The sequence below is a fragment of the Rhinopithecus roxellana genome, chromosome 22 (assembly GCF_007565055.1).
Source record: "Rhinopithecus roxellana isolate Shanxi Qingling chromosome 22, ASM756505v1, whole genome shotgun sequence".
In the NCBI taxonomy this organism is placed as follows: domain Eukaryota; kingdom Metazoa; phylum Chordata; class Mammalia; order Primates; family Cercopithecidae; genus Rhinopithecus; species Rhinopithecus roxellana.
The window spans coordinates 3,085,158-3,110,097 of NC_044570.1; the positions used below are offsets into that span (position 1 = coordinate 3,085,158).

General features: G+C 44.9%; 1 pseudogene; it reads right to left on the reverse strand.

The window, feature by feature from the left end:
• Positions 1 to 24,940, reverse strand: part of LOC104656848 — a 180,008-nt pseudogene that overhangs the window by 49,102 nt on the left and 105,966 nt on the right.

The window sequence follows — 24,940 nt, forward strand, 5'->3', positions numbered from 1 at the left end:
CTCAGCCTCCCAAAATGGGGTTATAGGCATGAGCCACCATGTCTGGCCTAAAATAATGTTTTTTAAAAAAATCTTCTTAGATGATCTTATGGCATTTCATTTTCATTATGTCAATATGGTACACCACATTGGTTTTTAAATGCTAAATGAAATTTAAACTTCTGAGAGAAACCCCATTTGCTCATGAGGCATTGTTATCCTTTCTATCTGCTATAACTTAATTTGTGTCAGTAATAATGTGGGTATTTCTCTAATTTTGGTATCAAGGTGTCCCTGACTCATAGACTGTGATGTGTAGCCTCCTCTGTTGTGGAAGGGCTTCTATATAACTGACTTTATTTAGTCTTTAAATGTATGGTACAAATGACCAAGTAAGTCATCTGGGACTGAAGCTTTCTTTATGGGAGGGGTGTTAACTAAAATTTCAATTTCCTTAATAGATACAGGATTATTTAAGCTACCTATTTCTTCTTTAGTAAGCTGAAGTAGTTTGAGTCTTTTAAAGAATTCATCTCTTTCATCTAAGTTGTCTAATTTATTGGCATAAAGTTGTTAACAAAATTCCCTTATTGTCCTTTGAATGGCTATAGATCACAGCAGTGTCCCTTTTCCCATATCCATACTAAAAATTCATTGCTTGTTTTTCTCCTGATCCATTTGGCTAAGTGGCTACCAGTTTTATTGTCTTTTTTTTTTTTAAATAAACAAAACCCAGCCAGGCTTATCACCAATCACAGCAATGTCCCTTTTCTCATAGCCATACTGAAAATTCATTGCTTGTTTTTTTCATGATCCATTTGGCTAAGGGGCTACCAGTTTTATTGTCTTTTTTTTTTTTTTTTTTTTTTTTTTTAAATAAAACAAAACCCAGTCGGGCTTATCACCTGAAATCAGGAGCTCAAGACCAGGCTGGTCAACATGGTGAAACCCCGTCTCTACTAAAAATACAAAAATTAGCTGGGTGTGGTGGTGTGTGCCTATAATCCCAGTCACTCAGTAGGCTGAGGCAGGACAATCGCTTGAACCTGGGAGGCGGAGGCTACAGTGTGTCTAGATAGCACCACTGCACTCCAGCCTAGGGGACAGATTAAGACACTATCTCAAAAAGAAAAACAACAACAACAACAACAAAATAACAACAACTATAGTAATCAAGACAGTGTAGTATTAGCAAAAGAATAAATAGAATGATGTATCAGAAAAGACCAAAAATAGACCCACATAAATAGAGTCAACTAATTTCTTAACAAAGGTAAAGCAACTGAATGGGAAAATAATCTTTTCAACAAATGCTGCTGGAAATAATTGAATATCCTCATGCAAAAAACAAACAAAAACCTCTAACCTTACTTTATACACAAAAATTACTTCATAAGTAAAGTAAATTATGAGTGAAAACTATGTATCTTCTAGAAGAAAACATGCTCTACAAGGCTGGGTTAGAGAGATTTCTTAAAGATACAAAAAGCACAAAGTACCCAAGAGAAAACTATTAAGTTGGATTTCATCAAACTAAAACTTTAGCTGCTCGAAAGACACTATTAAGAAAATAAAAATACATGCCAAATACTAGCTTAAAAAAAATTTAAACAACATATAGCTGGTAAAGGACCTGTGTTGATAATCTGTAAAGAACTCTCAAAAATCATCATACAACCCAATTTTTAGAAATTAGCAAATGGCAGAGACATGAAGGTGAAGACAGATGCTTCACCAAAGGAAATACATGGATAGTCCCTTCCCCCAACCAAAAAAGCCACATGAAAAGACAAACAACATCATTTGCCACTCAGGCACTGGAAATTAAAACCACAATCCACTAGAATGGCCACAATGGAAAAGACGGACTACACCACATAACAGCAAGGACAGCAGATGGAATTCCCATTCACTGCTGGTGGGAACACAAAACTGTGTGGTCACTTTGGAAAAGAGTCTAGCAGGTTCTTTTTTTTTTTTTTTTTGAGATGGAGTCTCGCTCTGTCACCCAGACTAGAGTGTAGTGGCGCAATCTCAGCTCACTACAATCTCCACCTACCGGGTTCAAGGGATTCTCCTGCCTCAGTCTCTCGAGTAGCTAAGACTACAGACGCATGCCACCATGCCCGGCTAATTTTTTTTTTATTTTTATTTTTAGTAGAGACAGGGTTTCACCATCTTGGCCAGGCTGGTCTCGAACTCCTGACCTTGTGATCCACCCACTTCAGCCTCCCAAAGTGCTGGGATTACAGGCATGAGCCACCGCGTCTGGCAGTCTAGCAGGTTCTTAAAAAGTTAAACATTCATGTAACATATGACCCAGAAACCCAGACCCAGGAATTTCACAAAGAAAAAGTACCACATAAAGCCATCTGACACTTTGCATGCAACCACTCATATTAACTTGACTCCCAACAACTAGAACTAGGAAACAATGGACATGTCTATAACTGCTTATTGGATAAATATGTGACATATTTACCCCCCAAAAAGCTACTCAGCAAACTACTAACATACACAACAGAACCCAGATCAATCTCAAATGGAAGATGAAACACACTAGACAAAAGACTCCATACTCAATGATTCCATTCATATTAAATTCTAGAAAAGCAAAACCTACAATGACCGGAAGGGCATCAGCATCCTGGGTCCAGTAAGCAGGAGGATGTGCTGCCACAAAGGGAAACAGGGGAACTTTTTTGGGGTGATGGAAATACTCTGTATCATGAATGTGATGGTGGGAACAAGACCATTGCAACTGACGTGTTAAAATTCTTATATCTATAGTCATGAACAACATGATGCTTCCGTCAACAGGCCACACACATAACAGTGGTATGTGGTACCATAATATGATAACAGATCGGAACAAGTCCCTTGGTATAAACACCTACCACTGTGTTACGATTTCTTTACATCATTCAGCATGGTGACACAGCAACAGGCTCTACCATGTAGCTTAGATGTTTGTGAGGCTCTGCCTTCTAGATCTGTGTACGCCCACTTGGTGATGTTCACAGGACAGGATTACCTAATGATGCATTTCTCAGGATGCATCTCCCACCCGCTATTAAAACTAGTGCATTCCATAGTATTTAAACTGTACCCCAAAGAAGTTCCGAGACAGTGCAGGGGAGTAGGTGATGACGGGCACAGGAGCTCGTCAAGAGCACCGCTGCGAAGGAGAGGAGAGAGGCAGCAGCAGCTGGTGGTGGGTGTGGGCGAGGGGTTCCACTGGAAAGAATGAAATCGAACGCCAATTACCCCACGTCCACAGGCCACCAAACACATCTGGAAAAGCAGAACACGTTCCTGGAGGGGATGGCATCCATGGCCCTAGCGAAGGAAGACCAGATCTCGACAAAAGCAGGAAAAGGTTATTCTTGATATGGGGCAGGCAGCACTTTTAGGATGGTCTCCAGGGCCCTGGAGATGGAGATGCATAGGTGGCTGACTTTACCACATACCCTCCACTACCTCTTCAAATCACTCCAGGCATTCGCTACCCACTACACCAAATAACTGATTCTCATCTCATACATATATATACATATTCAAAGAGGATCCTATCAAACTTTTTAAGGAAATCACTGGATACAGACTCTCTGACATGTCTATAAGTTAAGGCATGGAGACGAAGCTTCTCTCTGTGTTTGGCATTGAAGCAATGCTGCTGTGGACACTACAGACATAGGCCCTGTGACCTGTGCATAGGTTCCTGTCATGCCACACAGCATGCAATTCCATGGACACAAAATGACCAGAATGGCAGACCCAGAGAGAAAGCAGAGGCTGGAGGGGGAACAAGGAGTGACGACTGAAGGTCCAAGTTTCCTTTTGAGGTGACAGACATATTCTAGAACTTTAGTCCTGGTGGTTGAACAGATCTGTGAATATACTAACAACCTTTGAACTGTGAGCTTTAACTGGGTAAACCTATGGTGTATCAATCCTCTCAATCCAGCTGATATTATCTCTATTTTGGAGACAGTCTCACTCTGTCACCCAGGATGGAGTGCAGTGGCGCGATCATGGCTCACTGCAATCTCTGCCTCCCGGGTTTAAGCAATTCTCATGCCTCAGACTCCTGAGTAGCTGAAATGACACGCATGAGCCACCATGCCCAGCTAATTTTTGTAGAGGCAGGGTTTCAACACATTGGTCAGACTGGTCTTGAACTCCTAACTTCAAGTGATCCACCTGCCTCAGCTTCCCAAATGCTGGGATCACAGGTGTGAGACACTGCATCTGGCCGATTATCTTCTTTGGAAAGCATAAGACATGTTTCCCTAGGGATGGAATGCTGAACACGAGACAAGATTTGTCTTAAAGACTGGATCTCACAGTGGCCAGGTATGCATCATGCCACACAGGAGGTGCGGAGCCCTGGGGGAAGGTGAGTCAGAAGCCAGAGGTCTAAGCCCCGCAATGTCTCAGGGCAGCCCCCCAGGAAAGCTGAGCAGAAGGCTACAGTGTGCTCTGATGCTGGGTACAGAGAAATGTCAGGACAGATCTTCAGGGCTCACACCCACAACACCGGAGCTTCTGGCAAACTTAGCACAGTGAGCAAGCCCTGTCCCCCAAGAGTGAGGTCCTGGTCTGGGCCACTTCCTCTCACCCTAGCCCATCCAGACTCCACACACACTGTGCCTGATCTTTTATAGGGTAAAAGCACTGCTCACTCCATTCATCAGCACCAAAGCGTTCTGTGCCTGGACCTCATCCACCAAATTCACTAGTTTATTGAAGTCTTAGCTGGGTGGTTCCTGCTTGCCTCTGAGTGTGCTGGGCCAGGAAGATTCCCGAGTGCATCTCCTATGTGCTGCTGCCCTCCTTCAAGATAACCACATGCGGCCCAAGCCAGGCGCACACCTGCTTTGTCATCAGCTTGTCTCTTCCCTCCTCTTTTCTCTCACTGTGTCTTCTACTTCATGGCATCTTTAAGCAAAGGGGTCACTACAACAAAATTATTTTACAACAAACATATTTCAGAAAAGTTTATGGAAAACATGAAACACTGAATATTTATATATTAACCTTACAGGATCCATTTACTTCACCCTAACACTGAGTTAAAATTGTAACAAGAGAAAGTAGGGCCGGGCATGGTGGCTCACACCTGTAATCTCAGCACTTCGGGAGGCCAAGGCAGGCGGATCACGAGGTCAGGAGTTCAAGACCAGCCTGGCCAATATGGTGAAACCCCATCTGTACTAAAATTCAAAAATTAGCCATGCATGGTGGCAGGTGCCTGTAATGCCAGCTACTAAGGAGGCTGAGGCAAGAGAATTGCTTGAACCCAGGAGGCGGAGGTTGCAGTGAGCCAAGATGGTTCTACTGCACTGCAGGCTGGGTGACACAGCGAGATGCCAACCCCCCCCAAAAAAAAGAGAAAGTAAGCAGAGGTTTCTATTTATTTCTCCAGAGGTTCTCAAAGTTAGAGTTGGAAATGCTAGCAGTACGAAAAACACTAGTCCAAGGCAACTAGAAGGAATTGGTCACTTTTTTATTTTTTTTTGAGATGGAGTCTCGCAGGCCTTGGCACACACAGAACCGTAACAGTGCCAGGACCGGGGGTGCTGCAGGAACATGTCCCAGCTGCACTTCTCTGGGGGCCAACACGGACCACTGAGCGTGAACTGCCTCATTCAGTCCAGGTCTTCATCATCATGTAACTTTGAAATTTAGGGTTTTTGCCATTTCACCTGTTTATGTTCCATACTTACATATCCCAAGCCATTAACAAGTGTTTTCTTCTTTGGTTATGATGCTACAGAATCAGGTGAGAAACATCCGCCATCAACAGAAGGCTCTGTCCAGGCAACACTGAGGCCCACCCTCTGAGGGCAGCGGGAGTGCTGGCAAAGGATATTGGCTCAGGCAGACCTTCCATTCCTACTGAAACACTCACTCAGTAGAAGATTGCCACCCAGAAAGACCACTTGCAAGCTAGGGATCACAAGTTACAAAGATAAGTGTCTCTAAGGACTTAGGGAGAAATAGAAAGTAAAAACATTTAAGCTTGGGAAAATTAACCCTAAACATTAAAAAGAAAAAAGGAAAAAAAAAACCTCACTCTAGATAAGACCTTCAAAACTGCATGCCTCTCAGAGGGACAGTAAAGGAGAGATGGGAAGCAATGGGGTGTGAGCTGGCGTAGTCTTACAAAACCCTGGATGGGCAGCCAGGGGCTTGTGAGAGTGGCTCCTGGCAGGCGGACCTTGAATTTATGGGAAGGGGCAAACTACAGTAACCCTTAAATGCTGCTCAGATCTGTTTCATTAAATGCACTGAAAGTTTTATAAAAGATGCAAGTTTCAACATGAGATATAAAAATTTGACGTGTGGGTTAACAAATGTGCGTGGATTAGGGAATTTTTGTTTTTCTTTTGAAATACAAAATCCCCTCTTCTTCTCTTTCTGAAACAACCACTGGACAAACTGAAAGGCACATATGCTTTTGGGGATCCCAGAGTAAGCAGCTCCCACTGCTAGGGAAAGAGTGCTCTTCTGTCTGCCCAAGTAAAATGTCACAACACCTTGCACAGTCAGCGGTCCTTGCTGAATGGAAGCAGAACCAAAATTGAACTGGAAAGAGTGTATGAAAGTTCCATTTAGACTCAAACCTAAAATGCACAGCAACAGAATGAAGTGAATAGCACCGAAGCCAGAAGGGACGATACGCAATCCCACGTAATGAATGAACCCACGTGTCCAGCACCATAGACACTGGACGGAGCACACATCTCAGCTGTATAAAAAATTAAGTTTCCTCTTCAAAGACTTTCCTCCCCATCTAATTAAAAATAAATAGTAACTTTTCTTAAAGCAAAATTTATTCAGAAACCTGTGCTAACGTTCTTAAATATCTGCTAGCCGTAATAAAGAAATCAATGTACTTTATATTCTTAACTCTCACAATTTAGCCTAATTATTTGCCCTGGCATGCTTATATTAGTCCAAACAAGCATTAGGTGATAGCCTATTCCTCTTCCTTATTTAAAGGTGTTTTTACCTTTCTCAGCATTCCACAAGTTACTTCCTCCTTCCTTTGTTCTCCTCTGCCTTTGCCTCTTTTAAAAAGTTGTAAGTTGCTCGCCAGTCAGGACAAATACAGAACGTGAAGTCCCATTCCAGCCAGTGGAAACCAGACACAGCAGTAGGGTGGAACGTGTCAGGTTATAAAGGACTCTGTCTCTTTTGTTTGGTGTACTCTCGCGGTAAGTGTACCCTTTCTGTAGAAAGTCTAAAAATGGCCTTGCTGAGGAAATTAAATTTATGTTCAAGGGCTATTTCTTTATGGCACCAGGCACTAAGCATTTCAAAGAGCTGGCAACCGCCTATCCCTGTTTATAAAAAATATACGATGTTTTCAGATAAAAGAATTCTGATCAGAAATAGGTAGGTTTTCATTTGAAGTTTTTTATTTCACTCAATCTTCTGAAGCAGTCTGTAAATTCGCCCTGTATTTGACAATGCATGCGAATTTGTTATTTATGCTTAAATGCCAGCCAAGGATTAAGATTCAGTCTTGTAAAGTTTTAAATCTCTAAAGAAAAAAAAAACAAAAAAACACACAGTTCACAATTCTGAGTCCAGAATCTAGGAAAAACCACCAAAACTTTCTTTGCATTTTGTCAAATTTAACTGTACTCTGTGTGCCAAGCGTCGCTCACTGTTTATGTCTACCAAGCAACACACGCTGCTTTCTGTGTATGTGGCCCAGGCCCCTGTGAAACACACACACACTCTGTGGTAGACTGAAATAGGAGCCTGCAGATCCCAGTGAGGAAGTGGAGTGCTAGCTATACATGGTGGTTCATGCCTGTGAGCTCAGCACTTTAGGAGACTGCGGCAAGGAGGACTGACTGAGGCAAAAGTTACAGACCAGCCTGGCCATCATGGCAAAACCCTGTCTCTACAAAAAAAATAAAAAAAAATTACCCAGGGATGATGGCATACATGCCTATAGTACTAGCAACTCAGAAGCCTGATGAAGGAAGACAGCTTGAGCCCAGGAGTTGGAGGGTGTGGTAAGCTCTAATTGTGCCACAACATTCCTGCACAGCCAACCAAGTGAACACTGATTTAAAACACATACACACACCAACACATACACACACACACACACACACACACACACGCACACACATTCATTCACCGAAAGGCCATGAAAAAGAAAAGGAAGAAAAAAAAGACATGGAGTCTTTCTCTCCAGCTCTGGAGCCTGGGTATACCCCAAACTTGCTGGGCCCAGGAGGACCCTGCCACCTGTGCCCTCAGGCAACACGTGGGGGCCCACATAGACTGAACTATGAAATGAGGAATTCAGCCCCCATAAGCCTAGTGCAGCCTCATGAGTGATCCCAGGCATGACCAGCATAAAACCACCGTACAACACAAGAATTATGAGAACTCATAAACCATTATTTTCTAAAGACATGTATTGGGACAGCTTTGTTACACCACAATAGGCAAGTGAAATACATCCTACTGATGCTAAGAACAACCTGAAATATGGAAAGTTGTATGAGATGCCACTTAAACACAGATTTAACTCCAAACAGAGTGGAGCCTTTCAATGTATTTTTCTTAACCTATTCACCCTCAAAACCGCACAGAGCATAGCAGTCAGACCCTAAAGCAGGGGTGTCTACAATCTTTTGGCCTCCATCGACCACACTGGAAGAAGAACTGGCTTGGATCACATATAAAATGTGTGATAATAATGCTAACAGCTGGTAAGTTTATCAACAACCTCATAATAAAGTTTACAAATTTGTGTTGGGCCACATTCAAAGCTGCCATGGGCCGCGGGCTGGACAAGCTTGCTCTGTCACACCCTGATGTTCCCTGTTAGACTGTAAACACTACTCAGAATTACACAACCTCATCTCGGCTCCAAGTGGAAGCTCAGTCAGCACTACAGCCAACCTGATCCCACTGCAGTTGTTCTGACAGCCTGGCAAGTAGATGGGCCCAGGGAAAAGCCTCACCGAATGCTGAATACCAGTGAGATCATTTCTTATAAAGCCAAATGAACAACACTATGTTTATTTTCAAATTTTGGCATGGAAATCATATTCTAAGATGCTTCCCAAGCTTTCTGGAGGATGCTATGAGATCTGTTTTATAGGTAACAAGTCTGGAAGTCAAAATAATCAAGATTTAACAAAATGGCCTCAAAAGTGACAAGATTGTCCTTCCCTTATGGCAGACCCTGTTTCCTTTCCTTGTTACCAGATGGTTAACTCAATTCTTTCAACAACTCTGTCCAGTGATGACTATTTTGTTTGCTGGTCACAGAACTGGATTCTTAAAGTGGCTGAAAAGCCTGGAGAAAGGGGAAGTTCCAGAGCAGGTTTTTGTAGAAAAGATATATACGGAATTCCAGAAACCTCATATTCTGTTTGGTAAAACACATACTTTCAATCCCAGGCCATCTTATTATGTAGTCTAAACCCTTGTGTAATCAATCACCTCCTAACGTTTCCATCAGCAAAGGCAGAGCTTTCACATTAAAGAGCATGAGGCTGAATCACTGGCTGCAAAGCACAGAACACAGAGACATCCTTGGCCACACAAGAGTGAGAGCTACTGAGCCCAACCAGGGTGTAGGGAAGCCTCCCAGATGACAGGCCTGTGCTTGGTTCCAACGGGCGTATCCTTACCATGCTGCTGAAACACTCTGCACAAGAAATGGCTCCAGGATTTTCTGAAACTCACTTTCAAAATATTTCCAAGCTCTTATGCCTTGTGTATGCCTTAATAATTGGGAAGCAGGTATGTTCACTCAAGGAAGGGAAGAGCAGTAAACCAAGTAGGGGGTCTTTCACCACAATTCCTCCTGGGTAATGTCCATGGAAATAAGAAACAGGCATAAGTGGTCTCTCCACAGAAACCCAGCTTTTTTTTTTTTAACTTTGTTTTAGGTTCAGGGTGCAGGTTTGATAAATAGGTAAACTATGTTATGGGGGTTTGTTGAACAGAATATTTCATCATCCAGTGATTAAGACCAGCACCCAATAGTTATTTTTTTCTCCTCCTCTCCCTTTTCCCACCCCTTACCCTCAAGCAGACCCTAGTTTCTGTTGTTTCCTTTCTGTGCCATGTATTCTCACTATTTAGTTGCCACTTGTAAGTCACAACATTCAGCGTTTGGTTTTTTGTCCTTGTATTAGATTTTTAAGGATAATAGTCTCCAGCTCTATCTATGTTCCACTAAAGACATGATCTCATCGCTTGAACCTGGGAAGTGGAGGTTGTAGTAAGCCAAGAGGGCACCACTACACTCCAGCTTGGGTGATAAAATGAGACTCTGTCTCAAAAATAAAAAAAAAAAGGGGGGGTGGTCCGTTCGGAGAAGGCTGAATAGGAACAGCTCCGGTCAGAAGCTTGCAGCCTGATCGACGCAGAAGACGGGTGATTTCTGCATTTCCAACTGAGGTACCTGGTTCATCTCACTGGGATTGGGTGGGAAGTAGGTGCAGCCACGGACAGTAAGCCGAAGCAGCGCAGGGCATCATCTCACCCGGGAATCGCAAGGGTTGGGGGATTTCCCAAGCCTAGCCAATGGAAGCCATGACAGACTGTACCAGGAAAATCGGGCACTCTTGCCTTAATACTGCGCTTTTCCAAAGGTCTTAGGAAAGGCACACCAGGAGATTATATCCTGCGCCTGGCTCAGCGGGTCCCACACCCATGGAGCCTTGATCACTGTTAGCACAACAATCCGAGATCAAACTGCAAGGTGGCAGCCTGGCAGGCAGATGGGCATCCACCATTGCTGAGGCTTGAGTAGGTAAACAAAGTGGCAGGGAAGCTCAAACTGGGTGGAGCCCACCACAGCCCAAAGAGACCTGCCTGCCTCTGTAGACTCCACCTCTGGAGGCAGGCCATAGCTGAACAAAACTCAGCAGAAACTTCTGCAGACTTAAACATCCCTGTCTGACAGCTCTGAAGAGAGCAGTGGTTCTCCCAGCGTGGTGTTTGAGCTCTGAGAACAGACAGACTGCCTCCTCAAGTGGGTCTCTGACCCCCCGTATAGCCTAACTGGGAGGACACCTCCCAACAGGGGCCGACTGACATCTCATACAGCCGGGTGCCCCTCTGAAACAAAGCTTCAAGAGGAAGGATCAGGCAGAAATAGTTGCTGTTCTGCAACCTCCACTGGTGATACCCAGGCAAACAGCACGTGGAGTGGACCTCCAGCAAACTCCAAGAGAGACCTGCAGCTGAGGGATCTGACTGTTAGAAGGTAAACTAACAAATGGAAAGGAATAGCATCGCATCAACAGAAAGGACATCCACATCAAAACTCCACCTGTAGGTCGCCATCATCAAAGACCAAAGCTAGATAAAAACACAAAGATGGTAAGAAACCAGAGCAGAAAACCTGAAAATTCTAAAAACCAGGGCCTCTTCTCCTCCAAAGGATAGCAGTTCCTTGCCAGCAACAGAACAAAGCCTAATGGAGAATGACTTTGACAAGTTAACAGAAGAAGACTTCAGAAGGTCGGTAATAACAAACTTTTCCAAGCTAAAGGATGATGTTCAAACCCATTGCAAAGAAGCTAAAATCCTTGAAAAAAGATTAGACAAATGGCTAACTAGGATAAATGGTGTAGAGAAGACCTTAAATGACCTGATGGAGTTGAAAACGATGCCACAAGAACTATGTGATGCATGCATAAGCTTCAGTGGCTGATTCAGTCAAATGAAAGATAGGGTATCAATGACTGAAGATCAGATTAATGAAATGAAGCAAAAAGAGAACTTTAGAGAAAAAAGTAAAAATAAAAAAACAAAGCCTTCAAAAAATATGGGACTATGTGAAAAGACCAAACCTACGTTTGATTGCTGTACCTGAAAGTGATGGGGAGAATGGAATCAAGCTGGAAAACACTTTTCAGGATATTATTATCCAGAACATTAGGATATTATCCAGGATATTATCCAGGACAACTTCCCCGACCTAGCAAGGCAGGCCAACATTCAGGTTCAGGAAATACAGAGAATACCACAAAGATACTCCTTGAGAACAGCAATGCCAAGACATATGATCACCAGATTCACCAAAGTTGAAATGAAGGAAAAAATGTTAAGGGCCACCAGAGACAAAGGTTGGGTTACCCACAAAGGGAAGCCCATCAGACTAACAGCAGATCTCTGAGCAGAAACTCTACAAGCCAGAAGAAAGTGAGGGCCAACAATTCAACATTCATGAAGAAGAGAATTTTCAACCCAGAACTTCATATCCAGCCAAACTAAGCTTCCTAAGTGAAGGAGAAATAAAATCCTTTACAGACAAGCAAATGCTGAGAGATTTTGTCACCACCAGGTCTGCCTTACAAGAGCTCTTGAAGGAAACACTAAACATGGAAAGGAAATGCAGCAGGATAATTAAGTAATCAGAGACCAAGGGGTTGAGGAGGAATTATTTAATTATTTAGGTGCACTGACCCAGTCGGATTAACATCCAAAGAATTGAGCCCTGAACAGAGTCCAGTTACCTTTTAAGCATTTTGTGGGGAGGGGCAGGTCTGTGTAGGGTAAAGCATATGAGAAATGAGAAACAAAGACAGTTATTCAATTAACACATGCATTACATCATTCCTTACTCTTCAAGAAACAATATGTTTTATGACTTCAGATTATCTGTCTAGTGACCTTACAGTTGCACAGCTAGAGAAACAGTCTTCACAATGCCTGGGAAAGGGAGAGATGAGGCTCACTAGTCACAGAAAAATAGGCAGTAAATTTTATAGGACTCCAGCTCTTTCTCTTCTTCAGGGGGAACTGGGTTTTCTTATATTCAACTGAATTTTTGCTTACACATTCTTTAATTTCTTTTCATTCCTGTTCCAGAACAACCAGTACCAGCCACTGCAGAAACATGCCAAACTATAAAGACCATCGATGCTAGGAAGAAACTGCAACAACTAATGGGCAAAACAACAAGCTAACATAATAATGACAGAATCAAATTCACACATAACAATATTAACCTTAAATGTAAATGGGCTAAATGCCCCAAGTAAAAGATACAGACTGGCTAATTAGATAAAGAGTCAAGATACATCACTGTGCTGTATTCAGGAGACCCATCTCATGTGCAGAGACACACATAGGCTCAAAATAAAGGGACAGAGGAAGATCTACCAAGCAAATGGAAAACAAAACAAAAAAAAAAAAGCAGGAGTTCCAACCCTAGTCTCTGATAAAATAGACTTTTAACCAACAAAGATCAAAGGAGACAAAGAAGGCCATTACATAATGGTAAAGGGATCAATTCAAGAAGAAGAGTGAACTATCCTAAATATAAACGCATCCAATACAGATGCACCCAGATTCATAAAGCAAGTCTTTAGATACCTATAAACAGACTTAGACTCCCACACAATAAAAATGGGAGACTTTAATACCCCACCATCAATATTAGACAGATCAATGAGACAGGTTAACAAGGCTATCCAGGACTTGAACTCATCTCTGCACCAAGCGGACCTAATAGACATCTACAGAACTTTCTACCCCAAATCAACAGAATATACATTCTTCTCAGCACCACATCGCACTTATTCCAAAACGGACCACATAGTTGGAAGTAAAGTACTCCTCAGCAAATGTAAAAGAACAGAAATCACAACGAACTGTCTCTCAGACCACAGTGCAATCAAATTAGAACTCAGGATTAAGAAACTCACTCAAAACTGCACAACCACATGGAAACTGAACAACCTGCTCTTGAATGACTACTGGGTACATAACGAAATGAAGGCAAGAATAAAGATATTCTTTGAAATCAATGAGAACAAAGACACAATGTACTAGAATCTGTGGGACACATTTAAAGCAGTGTGTAGAGCGAAATTTATAGCACTAAATGCCCACAAGAGAAAGCAGGAAACATCTAAAATCGACATCCTAACATCACAATTAAAAGAACTAGAGAAGCAAGAGCAAATTCAAAAGCTAGCAGAAGACAAGAAATAACTAAGATTAGAGCAAAACTAAGGAGATGAAGACACAAAAAAACCTTCAAAAATTCAGTGAATCCAGGAGCTGGTTTTTTAAAAAGATCAACAAAACAGATAGGCCACTAGCAAGACAAATAAAGAAGAAAAGAGAGAAGAACCAAATAGACGCAATAAAAAATAAAGGGGATATCACCACCAATCCCATAGAAATACAAACTACCATCAGAGAATACTATAAACACCTCAATGCAAATAAACTAGAAAATCTAGAAGGAATAGATAAATTCCTGGACACCTACACTCTCCCCAGACTAAACCAGGAAGACATTGAATCCCTGAATATACCAATAGTAGGCTCTGAAATTGAGGCAACAATTAAGAACCTACCAAGCAAAAAAAAAGTCCAGGAGCAGACAGATTCACAGTCAAATTCTACCAGAGGTACAAGGAGGAGCTGGTACCCTTCCTTCTGAAATTATTCTGATCAATAGAAAAAGAGGGAATCCTCCCTCACTCATTTTATGAGGCCAGCATCATACTGATACCAAAGCCTGCAAGAGACAAAATAACAGCAAAAAAGAACTTTAGACCAACATATCCAATGAACATCGATGCGAAAATCCCCAATAAAACACTGTCAAACTGAATCCAGCAGCACATCAAAAAGCTTATCCACCATGATCAAGTGAGCTTCATCCCTGGGATGCAAGGCTGGTTCAACATATGCAAATCAATAAACATAATCCATCACATAAACAGAACCAAAGACAAAAATCACAATATGATCTCAACAGATGCAGAAAAGGCCTTCAATAAAATGCAACAACTCTTCATGATAAAAACTCTCAATAAACTAGTATTGATGGAACGTATTTCAAAATAATAAGAGCTATTTATGACAAATGCACAGCCAGTATCATACTGAATGGGCAAAAACTGGAAATATTCCCTTTGAAAACTGGCACAAGACAGGGATGCCCTCCCTCACCGCTCCTGTTCTGCATAGTTTTGGAAGTTCTGGCCAGGGCAATCAGGCAGGAGAAAGAAATAAAGGGTATTCAGTTAGGATAAAATAAAGGAGGAAGTCAAAAAACATGATTGTATATTTAGAAAACCCTTATCCAGGCACGGTGGCTGACACTGTAATCCCACCACTTTAGGAGGCCAAGGCGGCAGATCATGATGTCAGGAGATTGAGAACATCCTGGCTAACATGGTGAAACCCCATTTCTACTAAAAAAAAATACAGGCTGAGCGCGGTGGCTCAAGCCTGTAATCCCAGCACTTTGGGAGGCTGAGATGGGCAGATCACGAGGTCAGGAGATCGAGACCATCCTGGCTAACACGGTGAAACACCGTCTCTACTAAAAAATACAAAAAACTAGCCGGGCGAGGTGGCGGGCGGCTGTAGTCCCAGCTACTGGGGAGGCTGAGGCAGGAGAATGGCGTGAACCCGGGAGGCGGAGCTTGCAGTGAGCTCAGATCCAGCCACTGCACTCCAGCCTGGGCGACAGAGCGAGACTCCGACTTAGAAAAAATAAAAAATAAAATAAAATAAAGTCTACTATTTTAAAAGTGACCGTACTGTCAGAAAGACAAAAAGGCCTGTCCCGCAGCACAGGCCTTGGATTCACACAGCACAGTCTGCTCCCAGAGCACAGGGAGGTCCAGTGCACCAGGACCAAGAAGTCAAGTGACACAACAGAGGGCAGCCTCTGCCCCAGGTCTCCCTGTGCTGGAGGCTGGTCATCTGACAGGAACCCCTGCAGCCACCAGGACCAGCTGCACACACCTATGACACCTGACGCCCTCCACCCTCTACAGATGCCCTCTCATAGGCTCTGCCCCCCTCAGGTTCACAAACACTTCTCCTTCTGCCCTGGTGCTGTCTGGCATGGCGCCCAAGACCAAGATGGAAAGGGAGGCCCTGCATGCATGTGGACAAATCCACAACACACTGGTCCTCAAGTTTCCTCAGCATTATACATTTCTCTCTTTCCTCCCCTACCTCCCGCTCCCCAGGCGAAGTCTTGCTCTGTCGCCCAGGTTGAAGTGCTATGGCACAATCTCAACTCACTGCAACTCCCACTTCCTGAGTTCAAGCAATTCTCCTACCTCAGCCTCCCAATTAGCTAGGATTACAGATGACCACCACCACACCTGGTACCGTTTGTATTTTTAGTAGAGATGGGGTTTTGCCACGTTAGCCAGGCTGGTCTCGAATTCCTGACCTCATGATTCACCACCTTGGCCTCCCAAAGTGCTGGGATTACAGCATGAGCCACTATACTTGGCATTAAATTTCTCACTTGTTTATGCAGCCACTAGATATCATAGGGAAAATGGGAAATTAATGCTAAGCTTTAAAATGCGGAACGTGAAACTTTATATACAGTGTAATCCTCATTTCATAAAAAGTACATGATATTTTCAACATTTTAGATTTAGATGTTTTATCTTGGGTGGTAGGATGACACACAATTTGTACTTTCTTCTCTATACTTTATTTGCTAGTGTTATGAGTTGGAATGTGTCCCCCCAAAAAACGATATGTTGAAGTCGTAGCCCCACAACAACACAGACTATGGCCTTCCTGGGAAACAGGGTCTTTACCAATGATCAAGGTGAGATCACTACACTAAGGTAGGCCCTCACCCCACAGGACTAGTTTCCTTCTAGAAAGGGCAAGTGTGGACACTGAGATGTGCACACAGGGAGAACACCCTGTGAAGGTGGAGACAGAGATCATGGTGATGCACCCACAAGCCTGGGCACACAAGAGACTGCCCCCATCCCCTAGAACCTGGAGAGAGGCCTGGAGCAGTTGCCCCCGACCACAGCATCCCAGAAGAAACCAGCCCTGCAGACAACTTGGGTCTCAGAGCCTTAGGAGAACAAATCCTTGCTGTTGAAGTTCCTGGTCTGTGGTGATTTCTCACAGCAGCCTCAAGAGACTCCCACATCAAGTTTCGCTCTCTGTCCATGGACCTCTTTAATAATGGAAACCCCGATTTTTCCATAAGGCATTGAATCTGTGTAACTTTTAGAGTAAAGATGAGGACCTACAGTTTACTGCAGGAAAGCACAGCCCTTCCAATAAAGGCAGGTGAAATGTGGAGCCAATTATGTATGGGTGCCTACACTTTACTTACACCAGTACTTTGTAGAAAGGATGAGGCTTGTCTCAGTGATATTAATGTATAGTTAACATGAACTCCTAATCTTAGCAAGCCACAATAAGGTATCTGGGATTGAGCGCTTATTTAAATTGGTAGGCACATCCATTTAAATTTAGGTAGTGGCTCAGCCTGTACCTAACACATGAGGAAGCCGAGGGTGGAAGATCATTTGACTCCAGGACTTCAAGAGCATAGTGGGAATGATAGGAAGACCTGGTCTCTAGATGGACATTTAAAAATTGTATGGGTATGGTTGTGCACACCTACTGAGGAGGTGGGATGATTGACTGGGCCTGGGAGTTTAAGCCTTGGGTGAGCTGTGAGGGGGACAGCATTGTGGGGTGAGGTGAAGCAGGTGATTCTGTGAGAGGAGGTGTGGGGGCGGTTCTGCACAGTGAGTAGAAGGGGAGGGGTTCTGCCAGTTGCGATGGGGGAGGTCTTCGGGCTGAGGTGAGGGGGCAACTCTGTGGCATAAGGTAGGGTGAGGGCTCTGTGGAATGAGGTGGGCGGGGACGGCACAGCGGGAGGAGGTGGGGTGGGGGACACTGCGGGCTGAGGTAGCGCGGGGGTCTACAGACAATTCAGGCTCTCCCAGGGGACAGAACCCAATCAGGGCCAGCACTGTGCCGCTCCCAAAAAAGCAGGGCACCCTAGCCTTCCAATGGGGCCCTCCTTTCAGCCTGGGCTCCAGCTCTGGAGTAAGGTCAGTTACCTCGGCCCCCCCACCATCAAACACCAGGCTCCACGTAAGCACTGCCTTAGGAGGTGCCCAACACTACCAAGGTCACTCAGCTGTGTGGTGGCGGGTGACTTTGAACGCTGCTGTCATCACTGCGCACAGACACGTCATCAACCACTCAGTGTGAGGTGCCCTCGCGCTTTCAGGTAAAACACTGCTGAGAAACTTCCTGTTGGCAGAGGGACTCTGTACTCCCTAGGGCCTGATCTGCTACCTCTCTTCTGCTTTACGGACACTTACAGGAAGCATTTAATGTGTACTAACTCATACCAGTCACAAAGATGTTGTGAACAATCCTGTGTGGCCTGCTCCCCAATCCTGACTGGCCCCAGCACCACGCGTGGAAGAACATGGAGAAGCTCATCCATCCAGATCTCCTCTGAGGACACAAGTCTCCTGGAGGATCTGCTATGGTAGGGAGCAGCAGAGAGCATGCAGGTAAGGGCAGAGTGGGGAACCCAAGTCCAGAGGAAGCTTATCAGTAAGGGAGGCCCTGCAATCTGGGAGAGCACCCCAGGAAGCCCACAGATAAAGTAACTGGACACATGCTCAACTAGGACAACTAGGCAATGACAGCGGCTTAAAAAAAAAAGTACACCCCCAAACAGACAAAGGCTGGCAACCACTTATATAAAAGCCCTACGCATCCCCGAGAAGGGGTTCAAAATGCTGCTTTAGGTGAGTAGGACAGCAAGTGCTTTTAATCCCAGCTACTCAGAGGGTGAGGCAGGAGGATTACTGGAGGCCAGAAGTTTGAGGCCAATGTGGGCAGCAGAGCAAGCCCACTTCTAAAAAAATAAAAATAAAAAAAATTAGGCAGGTGTGGTGACATACGCTTGGAGTCCCAGCTACTTGGAAGGCTGAGGAAGGGACATCGTTTGAGTCCAAGAGTTGAGGCTGCAGTAAGCCATGACTGCACTCCAGTCTGGGCAACAGATCAAGACTTGTCTCTTAAAAAAGCAAAACAAAAACATATCTTTCTATTTATAGGGCAAAGAGTGGTAGCAAGATTATAAAATTAAAACAGGGTGAAAGAATGCAAGAGACTCAGAACGTGGCAAACTTATAACTAAAATTCCAAACTACAAGAAACTCTCAGAGCAAACACCACACCACATGTAGGCTGCAAACCAGGCACATGTTTGTGAAGAACCAGGAGTCCTCTTAGCACCAACAGACAGTCATGAGCACAGCCCATAGGTGGCTCGACCCACCAGCCTCAGGCAGTGTGGGGCTGAGAGGGAAAGCCCAGTTTGGGCTACTGTAGAGCCCAGTTTGGACTACTGTAGCACCCCGTTCTAGTCTCTTATCCACCCTCACCAAGGCACTAAATCATGAACAAAGACTCTGAGACCGTCAACATCTGTGTAACTAAGGAAAACTGAACTGCAGGAAGCAACACATTTTTGGAATCAAAGGACATGAAAAAATCGCCTTCACTGAAAACATTGAAAAGGTACAACCCTATTATGCCTCCTACTGGGAAAAATTTTCCTCTACTTTTAAAGCATTAAGAGCCACAAAATATGATCTTGTTATTCTAGTGTCTTTCAGAAAATAAGCCATTAGTTTGAAGGGTATGGGGTAAAGCGAAGAGAAGGAAAAGCTGCCTTTGAAAACGCTGTTGACTGGCAAAGTTACCAGCACTCTATCAGGCAAATGCCTGGGTCAGGAGAAGACAGACACAGTTGCTATTATGGATCCTGAAGGTGAGAAACTCTGCATGCCACCAAGTGGCATGTTTAACCTTCCTACAGGACCACAGAGGTGAAGCCTGGAAAACAGGCAGGGACAGGCACAGGTGGCCATGTGCTCAGCCATGCCTGACAAAGACATTCTGAGGATGAAAGGCATCATGTATTCAAATGCCCCTTTGAGGCTGAATGTACTACACAAATAAAGAAACACTGTAAATCACACTGTTGCCTGTCGGTTGGCATTCTTTCCTTTAAAGTGAATTCGTAGACAAATACTGTGTTCACAGACCACCATAATGTAGTATGTTGTTTAAAATAAAACTGAAATCAGATTTCCAAAAAGAGACATCTAATAACTTCTCCTCTCCCATCCTACCAGGGCCATGGTCCACACCACAGCCAGACACCTCGTCACACGGTCTCACAGGACAACTACCCACACCAGTTAACCTGGTGACACCATAGAGTCAAGGAAGGGACACAACAAAACCTTTCCCTGTTCATATTTTTCTGTGGTTATTTCTAAATGAATTTCATGGCAGTTTTTCTCCAGAATCGGTGTTCTCAAATAATTTTTACTAGCTTATAATAGACGCCCTACTTTAGCAATATAAAAGGAGGAGAAAACACAGTCCAGTCAGGTGTCACTTAATGACAGGAACATGTTCTGAGAAATGAGTCATCAGGCAATTTTATTATCATGTACACATCCTGGAGTACACTTCCACAAACCTACATGGTCCAGCCTACTGCACACTCTGAGGCTGAGTAGGGCAGCCTGTGGCTACTAGGCAATAAACCTGGACAGCGTGCTACTGTACTGGATACTGTAGCAACTGTAACATATGGTATTTCTGTATCTAAACCCAACTCAATGTAGAAAAGGTACAGTAAGAATATAGTATTAAGATCTTATGGAAGGTCGAGTGCGGTGGCTTATACCTGTAATCCCAGCACTTTGGGAGGCTGAGGTGGGCGGATCACAAGGTCATGAGTCTGAGACCAGCTGGGCCAACATACTGGAAACTCAGGTTGGAGTGCAGTGATATGATCTCAGCTCACTGTAGCCTCGATCTCCTGGGCTCAGGCGATCCTCCCACCTCAGCTTCCCCAACTAACTGTGACTACAGTCACGTGCCACCACACCTGGCTCATTTATTTTTTTTGGTAGAAACAGGGTTCTCACTATGTTGTCCAGGCTGGTCTTGAACTCCTGGGTTGCAGCAATCCTCCTGCCTCAGACTCACAAAGTGCTAGGATTACAGGCCTGAGCCACCAAGCCTGAGCCATCATGCCCGGCTTTACAGGTAACTTTCCTATCAGCCTTCCTGACTGCTGCAGGTAAAGCATGTTCTCACAGGGACAATTCAGGAAATGCACCAACGTGTCCTCAAGGCCTGTCCACGAAGCTCCTCCTTCCATTCAGACCCTGGTGCTCAGGGCTCAAATCCCTCGCATCTTCCCCCAGCGTTCTTCACAAACGATACAGTGCAAGAAATCCCAGCTTATCTATAGCAAGGCTCCAGAAAGAATAATCCCAGAACTTTAGGAGGCCAACGTGGGCAGATCACCTGAGGTCAGTGGTCCGAGAACAGTCTAGCCAATATAGTAAAACCCCATCTCTACTAAAAATACAAAAACTTAGCCAGGCATGGTGGCACACGCCTGCAATCTCAGCTAATCAGGAGGCTGAGGAGGGAGAATTGCTTGAACCCCGAAGACAGAGGTCGCAGTGAGCCAAGATCGCATAATTGCACTCCAGTCTGGGTGATAGAGGGAGACTCCGTCTAAAAAAAAAAAAAGAAAAAGAAAAGAAAAAATTCAGCCAGAAAATCACCTAAGTCTGGTTATGCCCTTTGTTTTCTATTTCTTAATAATAAAAACACAGAAAGGGGTTTGGTGCTGTGAGCAAGAGGCTCTCTGATAGTCGGCACCCACACGTGCTGCACAGACATGTCTCAGGCCAGCAACACTGACAGAAGCACAGACCCTCATGAGCCACCAGGTCACAATGGGCATGGGAAACCCAGAGCACGGCCTCAGTCACACTCCTGAGGGTGACAACAGATGAGCCAGCACACTCTGAGACTTGTGGTCAGTCTTAGAGGAGAAGCAGCAGCTGCTGAGAAGGATGCACTAGCAAAGAAGCCACTATGCACCGTGACAACACAACATGCTCCCTGGCTATGCCTGGCATCAGCACGCAGACATGCATGCACCAGAGGCTGCAGCAAGTAAGTGCTCCCCCAGTGTTTATAGTCTGGATGGAGACAGAAAGAGAGACAAGGGAAGCCCAGGGCAGGAGATCAAACACAGGACTCTGGTGCTGGCATCTGGAAGGAGCACAGACTTCTGAAGAAGAAGATAGACCTCAGTGCCTCCCTCGCACTAATAAGCGATCCCACCAAGCATGAAACACAGCACAGGACAAAGCCTTGTGGCCAGGACAGGGTGTCCTCCTGGAAGCAGCAGAACGGACAGCTGTGGAATATGGAAGGGGAAAAGGAAAAGGGAACAGGAGATAAATCAGCAACATTAAGAACATCAGGACAGGTGTGGTGACTCTCGCCTGTAATCCCAACACTTTGGGAGGCAAAAGGTAGGGGTGCGGATCAGTTGAGGTCAGGAGTTTGAGATCAGCCCGGCCAATGTGGTGAAACCCCGTCTCTACTAAAAAAACAAAAAATTAGCCAGGAATGGTGGCAGGCACCTATAATCCCAGGTACTTGGGAGGCTGAGGCTGGAGAATCCCTTGCACACAGGAGGCAGAGGTTGCAGTGAACTGAGATGCACCACTGCACTTCAGCCTGGGCAACAAGAGTGAAACTCCATCTCAAAAAGAAAAAAAAAAAAAAAAGAACATGCAGACAGAAAACAGCGACCTAAGAAGGCACACAGGGAACATTAGCATCTTAAGGAAAAGACTGAAAAGGACTGACAGAAAAAGATTCATATTTTTATATAAGGAACATGGGGGGAAAAAGAAAAAAACATATTAAAGGAAAAGACTAATAGATGATACGACCAGAGGTTTAAAGAAAGACACACTGAGATGAAACCAGGAAGCCTCTGCGACATTGAGCTGCCTTCCCAGGCCCTTGACAGTGTTTCCTGCCAGCAGGACCCCTGACCCAAGCCTGTCAGGACTGTTACATGACAGCTGCACACACCTAAGAAACTAACTCCCTCTGGGCCGGGCAAAGTGGCTCACACCTGTAATCCATGCACTTTGGGAAGCCAAGGCAGGTGGATCGCTGGAGTCCAGGAGTTCAAGACCAGCCTAGGTAACATGGCGAGATGCCTTCTCTACCAAATACACACACACGCACACACACACACACACACAGAATTAGCCAGGCATGGTGGTGTGCCCCTGAAGTCCCAGCTACTTGGGAGGCTAAGAGACTGAAGCAGGAGGATGGCTTGAGCCCAGGAGGGAGAGGTTGCAATGAGCTGTGGTCGTGCCACTGCACTCCCACCTGGGTGAAAGAGACAGATTCTGTTTCCCCACCCAGAAAAAAAGAATAAGAAAAATTAACTCTTTTGTCCACATAGTAAAACTCAGTCTTCCATTAACTTCAAAAAGTCAAACTGATAAATTTTTAAGTAAAGAACAAACACGCCTATAGAGAAGCACGGAAAATCACAGATGTCACTCCCCAGCCACAGTTGCCACACAGTGGTACTACCCTTGCCCTCAAGCTGGTCCCAGACTCAAACAGGAAGCCACTGCATGTGTGTGACCACTCGGCCAGGGAAAGAGAGGTCAAGACAGCTCTAAGGACTTGCACATGACCCCTGAGAAGGCTGCACTGTTTGGCAAGCACTGAATGCATATAGATACTCGGCCAACAAACTCCCTGAGAGAGCTCACATCAGTGTTGTTCCTTTCAACGAAGCCCAGTTCTCCACCCCAGAGAAGTGGCAGCCCTTCCACATTCACTTTAGCCTTGGGCTACCACAGACATTGTGACCAGGACAAAGAGGCATGAAGCTGGCAAAACCACCTAGTTTGATGCACAGAAAGGCCAGCATCAGCCCCCAGTTTCCTGGGCAGAGGAGGAAGAGGATGACAGGTACACAGGCCATTGGAAACAGCCTAGCTTTGACCTTGAGTGCAGTGGCAACTGGCCAGCCCAGATTCCCTTGCCCTGCTCTGGCACACTGCAGGCCTGCTGCATCTGGCAGGAGCATAACAACAGACATCCAGGCTGATGAGTGTAAGGGCTGCCCCATGTACACACTCAGACCCTTGAGATAAGCATGAAAGATCCCCAGCCACGTTCATGGCTACACCAACACCCCCTCACACCCCTCACCACTCTTCCTAGAGTACAGCACTAATATAACCGCCTCTGGCCTCAACACGGTGGAACAGGATCCCAGGACTCACTCGCTCACTTCACTGATCAGCCATGGAATCCTGAATTCAAACCCTACCTCCTTAACATCCCCTGAGGCCTAGATTCCTCTTGTAATAAAAATAAGGAAAACGCAATTTTCTGGGATTTTGTAGGGAGAAAAGAGAACATAAGTGAAGATATCTAGCAGAGCATGTGCCTCTCACAGACCTTAAGAGTTACTGGAAAATACAAGTGAACAAGCCACTGTGGAATGCAGTTTCCAAAAGGAGGAACACAAGAAAGGCGGCCCCAACCCTGCCTCTGGGAGCAAAACCAAGAAGAGTCACAGCCACAGCACAGAATTCAGAAAAACCATCTGCACAAAAGCCAGAGCAGTCAAGGGAAGATGGGGGCCCAGGCCAGTGGGCCCTGGGGCCAGGTACCAGGCCCCTTAAAGATCAGAAAACAGATTTTTTAGATGAAGCTGACAGTCTAAGGAAATGAGATGAGCTCACACACCTGATGACAGCTTCCCTCAGCAATTCCCTATCTCCATAGGACTCAGACCAAGTCCTGATGTTGATAAATCACTAGGCTACAACAAAGCTCAAACCCCCACAGGCTCCAGCACCCCAGCCACCAACACAACTCTGTTCAAGATCCACCTATCAACAGGGATGGGGTGGGAAGATGTTCCCCATCCTTAGTCCATTCTTTCTCCATGCGTTGCAGCCAGCATTTCCCATGGTTGTCGTCTTGTGCACGTCACGGCCCTGCTCACAGCACAAAAACATACAGGACTGAGGGAGATGAGCAAGACAGCCAGCTTCTTAAAAGAGCAGGAAAGGCTGGGTGCCATGGCTCACGCCTGTAATTGCACAGCTCTGGGAGGCAGAGGAGGGAGGATTGCTTAAGGCCAGAAGTTCAAGGTCTGAGGAACATAGGGAGATCCTGTCTGTACCAAAACACACACACACACACAAACACACACACACGAAAAGTTGTTGTTGTGTTACTAAAA